Source organism: Oreochromis aureus, linkage group 9 (assembly GCF_013358895.1).
Source record: "Oreochromis aureus strain Israel breed Guangdong linkage group 9, ZZ_aureus, whole genome shotgun sequence".
Taxonomy (NCBI): domain Eukaryota; kingdom Metazoa; phylum Chordata; class Actinopteri; order Cichliformes; family Cichlidae; genus Oreochromis; species Oreochromis aureus.
The window spans coordinates 29,885,146-29,891,600 of record NC_052950.1 but is presented as its reverse complement, the minus strand read 5'-3'; the positions used below and the strand labels follow the sequence as shown (position 1 = coordinate 29,891,600).

The following is a 6,455-nucleotide window of genomic DNA, read 5'->3' as shown; positions in this document are numbered from 1 at the left end:
ATTCTTCTTCTGCCCCACTACAATCTGGAAATATAAAATATTTAGGTATTAATGTCTCTCCTAAGCTTTCAGAATTAACTAAATTAAACCACATCCCACTTTTAAAGAAAGTAGAAGGCGATCTGGCTAGATGGAAATCTTTACCCATATCACTCATGGGAAGAATCGCCGCTATAAAAATGATGGTCTTGCCAAAAATAAACTATTTATTTTCACTGATCCCAAATACGCCATCACAAGATTGGTTCAGATCTCTAGACTCATATATTTCTAAATTCCTTTGGAAAGATAAACCCCCACGCATTAACTTAAAAACATTACAAAGGACCAAGGATAAAGGAGGATTAGATCTGCCTAACTTTAATCACTATTTTTTAGCCAACAGGCTTCAGTTCATCTCTAGATGGTTTAAACACACCTTCTTAGATGAACCTTGGATAGATGTAGAACAGGCACTATGTAATAATCTAGAAATTTCAGACCTACCATTTATCAGCTCAAACATCAAACGACATGAATGCTTTAAAAACATCAACATCAGCTCTTCTCTGACAGCATGGTGGGAGTTTCTAAAAATGACAGAGTCTTCATTAATCCCATGCAAACATACACCTATCTGGAATAACCCTGACATATTACAAAACAATAATATGATAAACTTTCCAGATTGGAGTTGCAAAGGAATTAAATCAGGGGTGTCAAACTCATTTTAGTTCAGGGGCCACATGGAGAAAAGTCTATTCTCAAGTGGGCCGGACTGGTAAAGTCATTGTATATATAACTTAAAAACAACAACTTCAGATTGTTTTCTTTGTTTTAATACGATCAACGTAAAAATAAAGCTAGAGCCTGTGGACAGTATGTTCAAAATAGTACAGGCACAACATAGCTATTAATCATAAAACACCTCAAGTTATTTGAAAATTCTGAGGACAAAGAACACACAAGCACACAGTGCCTCAGTGATTCACAGAACTGTTTCACAGATCACAGAACTACATCAGGGTGTCTCATGCAGCACTTTAAGTGGGGTTGCATAGTTTATTTGACTCCTGATACCTGGCATCTTTTAGCTTTTACCAGCTCATCAATAGCAGGCTTCACATCCTGAGCAGCAGCTAACTTCAGGATGTGATTCAAGTGCCTGTGCGTGAGCCTTGAGCACTTTGTTTTCTTTATGCTCATTACAGAGAAAACTTGCTCACAAAGATACGTGGTTCCGAACATGCACAACAGTTTTGCAGCAAGAGCTGTCAAGTTGGGGTAACCTGGCAAGAGATTCTGAGAGAATGTTTTCAAGCCAGCTGCGGCAAATTTGCCCTTCAAATCCGAGTCACATTGCAAGTCTGTTATTTCAAGTTGGAACCTGACGGGCAGATCAGAGGGTTTCACGGTGAACGGCGAGCAAAAAACTTTGAAGTCTTTCTCCAGTTCACCAAAAATCTGAAATTGCTCAAACTGTCCCGTTATTTTATCTTTGAACTGCTTCATATCTGCCACACTTTGGATCATGCACACATTTTTCAGACAGGGGAAGTGAGCTGCATCACCACCAGCGAGCTGCGTCTCCCACAATAACAGCTTCAACTTGAAAGAACGTATGCTGTCATAATACTGCGTGACAACTTTGTTGCGTCCTTGCAGCTGTTTGTTCAGGTTATTCAGGTGCTCTGTAACATCCACCATAAATGCAAGGTCCTGCATCCATTCTGTGGAATGAAATTCTAACACTGGTTTGCCCTTTTCTTCCATAAACTGTTCAATTTCATCTCGTAAATCAAAGAAACGCCTCAGCACAGCACCTCGGCTCAACCATCTTACCTCAGTGTGTTATGGCAGGCCATAGATGTGGTCTTTCTCTCTGAGAAGGCTGTCAAACTGACGGTGATTGAGGCTTCTGGATGGGATGAAATTAACAGTTTGGATGACCACCTTCATGACGTTATCCATTTTCAGTGAATTGCAACACAAAGCCTCCTGGTGCAAAATACAGTGAAAAGTCCAAAAATCACGTCCTCCATTTGCAGATTGCACTTTATCTTTGAACTTTTTTACAACGCCTGCTTTCTTCCCGATCATTGAGGGCGCACCATCTGTAGCCAGGCTGACAGCGCGGGACCAGTCCACTCCGACCCTGTCCAGCGCGCCGATGAGAGCGGTGAAGATATCGGCTGCGGTCATTGTATCTGTCATCGGTACCAACTCCACAAACTCCTCGGTGACGGTCAATGTGTCATCAACTCCACGGATGAAAATTGCCAGTTGTGCAACATCTGTAATGTCCGTGCCTTCATCAATGGACTACTTGCACTAGGGCGTGTGACGTATTTCCGTTTCCAAATACTACCGCTTGGACGTTTCCGGTATGTTTGTTTATCTATCGGTAGCTATGCTAATGTCACTTCAGAATGAGTATAAAAAGGAAAAATATTTAAAACAGAACATTTTCAAAAACAGGAGAAGAAATACTCCGAGCATTGCTGTGTCCCACTTTGTTCGGCTTCAGCCAAATTTAACGGTATACTAAGTTTTCATGCCTTTCCGACCCATTCCGACTTGAGAAGACAACGGCTGGTAAATATACCCTGGGATCATTTCACGATTACCTCTCACACCAGGGTCTGCAGCAGACACTTTGCCAGTGATCAACTCATAGAGCCAACAACCCTTGATGGTCGAAGGCGGCTTATTAAAGGTGCTGTACCAACACTTTTTGAGTGGAATGGCTATAAAGTTGAACCACCGCGGCGTGGTGTTTGGGAGAGAACGGAGCGACGCCCTGAACTATTTCCTCCTGACGATCAAGAAGAGCACGGTCTTACAATAGATCATGACTACTGCTCAGTCCCTGAGCCGTCTGCATTGGACATATTTGCATCAGCTGCAGAAGACCTGTCCAAAGACGTGGAGACTCTGAGGAAGGAAATGCAGGAGTTACGTGTCCAGTGAGAATTTGGGTTACAGCGCTTTGCTGGCTCCGACACTGACATCCGATTCTATACCAGGTACACCTAAGCTCTATTCAAGCTAACTGTTTAAAATATACCAAGGTCACCATCAGTTAAATTTCAAAAGTGTTTCCAGTCTTAATGAAAACAAAATAGATATTTACTTTTTCTCTGCTGATTGTGTGTTTCATGTAGATGCTTTAGTATTTAAACAATATGCTACAGGTAAAATACAACACCAAATAGACTCTTAATCAGACTATGTTATACAGCATACCATTAGCATATTTGTCACAGTTTACATTATTTTTACGTCAGTGTGTAATGTTAATTAATGATTGACACGATGTATGTCTCTCTCATGAATAGATTTCCAAGCTATGATCATTTGATGGCATTTTGGTTTTTGATTGAGCCTTGCATCTATAAAATGATCCAGGTTTCAAGAGCCAAGTCAGCTGCCAATAGGAACGAAGAAGTGTTGACACCTGCACGCACATCAACGGTAGGTTATGGGTTTGTTGGTAGTTAGAACTAGAGGTGTAATGTTATTGTATTTATGTACAATAACATTACATAATGTACAATAGCATACTAGACTCAGCATCCTTTACATACATACACCTGTGTACTACAGCACCTCATTGTTTACCCCATGGTACAGTATGGTATGCATAACCATTGCAAAACATTTAGCCAAGAAAAGCATAATTTTACTAGTTCATAGCTTAAGGAGTAACATTTTCCCTTTTGTTTTCACCTTCCAGAGGCAGCTGCTACAGCCAATTGACGAGTTCTTTCTTTTCCTGGTTTTCCTGTCAGTTGGTTTGAAGGAGAGGGACCTGGCACACAGATTTAACATACACCAGTCCACAGTGAGCCGCATTATTGCAACATGGACGAATTTTCTTGCCACTGCACTGGGGTCTCAATGCATTTGGCTTACATGTGAAGAAGTGCAAGCTTACCTCCCTGAGGAATTCAAAGATTTCTCAGACACCCAGATGATCCTTGACTGTACAGAGCTGAGGTGTCAGACACCATCCTCACCACTTCTCCAAAGTGAAATGTACTCTTCGTACAAATCCCACTGCACGATGAAAGCCCTGGTTGGCATAGCTCCACATGGTCCAGTGACATTCATCTCTAATCTGTATGCTGATTCGGTTAGTGACAAGGAACTATTCAAACAATCAGGCATTGCTGAGAAGTTGACTGAAGACATGGCAGTGATGGTAGATAAGGGCTTCCTAATCACCGATTGTTGTAAATGCAAAGTGTACTGCCCACCTTTTCTATCTAAGCAGAAGCAGATGCCAGCATACCAGGTTAAGGAGACGCAGGCCATAGCCAGACTCAGGGTACATGTGGAGCGAGTCATTAGGAGGATAAAACAGAACAAACTTTTGATAGCATCATTACCATGTCACATGTTTACAATATCAACCAACTGTTTGCAGTAGCATGTATGCTGTCAAATTACCAGAACACAGCATTAGTTAAAAAATGGGTTAAGTGAAACAAGATGGACTTTTCCCAAGACACCAGTGCCAGTACAACTTATGGAAAATGACCTGCAGCTGAGGCCACTACAGTTGCATTTCTTCCTTCTCAGCTGACAATACTTGATTACAGAACTGGTACTTGAGTGCTGATAGTTGAGTTCCAGTTATTGATCATTCTAATTCATTGCAAATGTTGAATGTTAATAATACTGATTAATTATACTACTATATTACTATTCAGATTCAACAAAATTGTTTATCAAAATTATAAAGTAAATCACTAAATCGTTTTAAAATCATAAGTGACATAATGCTTTTGTAACATCCAAAATACCATTTGTCATTTTCTTCCCTCAGTTGTGTTATTGTCTAAAGTGGAGTGTTAAATACTTACCATGTAAATAAGTTCTACAGAAATTCAATGTTTTAATGTGTGTTTTTAAAAAAAATGAAATTGATGCCATTGCTTAAATAACAGTTTATTGATTTCACATAAAAGTAACATGTAACAACAAGTAACAACAAAAGAATTCATGAAATATATTGCAAATAAAACATCAGTTATTTTGTTCCAGCCAGCCTGAAGGATCTGTTTTCCTTTTTGCTATGTTTTCACTGTTCATTTTTCCAAACACATGTGAGTATCTTGGCATATATATGTAAAAAAAAGAAGTAGTCAGCCTTTTCTCTGATTGCATTGTGCACATCTGTATCCATGTATATTCTTTGCACTAGGTCAGGGGTCTGCAACCTTTAACACCCAAAGAGCCATTTGGACCCGGTTTCCACGCAAAAGAAAACACTGGGAGCCGCAAATACTTTTTGACATCTAAAATGAAGATAACACTGTATATATTGTTTTTTACCTTTATGCTTTGTGTGAACAACTAAGGTGTGTTGCTTATAAAATTCATGAAGTGCTTGAGAGAAAATTACATTTTATTTATGTAATCAACACATTTTGAACTCTTAAAGAAATATAACAAAAGCAAAGACACCCAGCTAAACTAAAACGATCCAAGTAGCAAACAAAAACTGTTGTGAGCCGCCACCCTTATGTTGCCTTTGGGATTTTGGAGCCTTGACCTGACTTTTAAAAAATAATTGGAAAAAAGCACTATGCTGCTAAAAGATGAAAAATAGATATTTGCAAAATTCTGCCCAAATATGTATTTTACCTGGTTAATGTGTGCGGCGGGGCGTGGTCTGCAGCGCCGCTGCAGGGGAGGCGGACGCACCTGAGCGGGACCCGCAATCACGCCTCGCCGCCTTTACGTCTGTGCTGTTGTGTTGGTGTGTGTCGGGCTGTGGGCTGCAGCCGGCTGTATGCGTACAGCAACCGTGTGTGAAAGGTGGTCAATAAAGAGATGCTGAAAAGCGTGTTCATGCGGACATCGTCGGGTCTGCCGTGATGTGTTTACAGTGGGACCTCTGCTCCTGGGCCTCTGCACGCGGCGTCTGCGGATCGGGGCTGTGCGAGGTCACTTTCGTCTTTGCGCGGGACTGTGGGCTGTCATCTGTGAGGCGTGAGCGGTGTTTGTTTTTAACATAGTTCACGGTGGAGAATGGCTGCTGACATAATGTGGATCTAAAGGTCCATAATTGGCCTACCTGGGGTTGAAAGTCTCGATAAATGCACGGCGTTTCGGCGGGTATACCGGCTTCCGCGAATGTGACGCTAATTTTGAGCGATGAAAAAATAATAGAATATAATTTTATTTTTATATTTCAATATCACAATAATCTTCCAATTTAGAACTGCAAGTTAAAAAAGAACTAACATAAATAAAATACACTTCAGCTAAATACTTCTAATTTATTTTCCCAAACCACGCGGAGCCGCAGTCAGTAGCGGTTTTAGATACGGGCGGTTGCCCGGGGCGGTATCGTGGTGGGGGGCGGCATCACGGGCATCGGCAAAAAAAAAAAATTGCTCGTACTCATGCTGCCCCGACATCATGCCAGCGCATATTGGGAATGGCATAGGCACTGATCGGTTTTC

General features: G+C 41.0%; 1 long non-coding RNA gene across 1 annotated transcript; it reads left to right on the top strand.

Annotated features, from left to right (window-relative positions):
• The first annotated feature begins 1,339 nt into the window (after positions 1–1,339).
• LOC120441920 lies at positions 1,340–4,342 on the top strand. Its single transcript, XR_005614386.1, has 3 exons — positions 1,340–3,005; positions 3,318–3,453; positions 3,716–4,342. It is a non-coding gene; the product is annotated as an uncharacterized LOC120441920 (long non-coding RNA).
• The last annotated feature ends 2,113 nt before the right edge of the window (positions 4,343–6,455 follow it).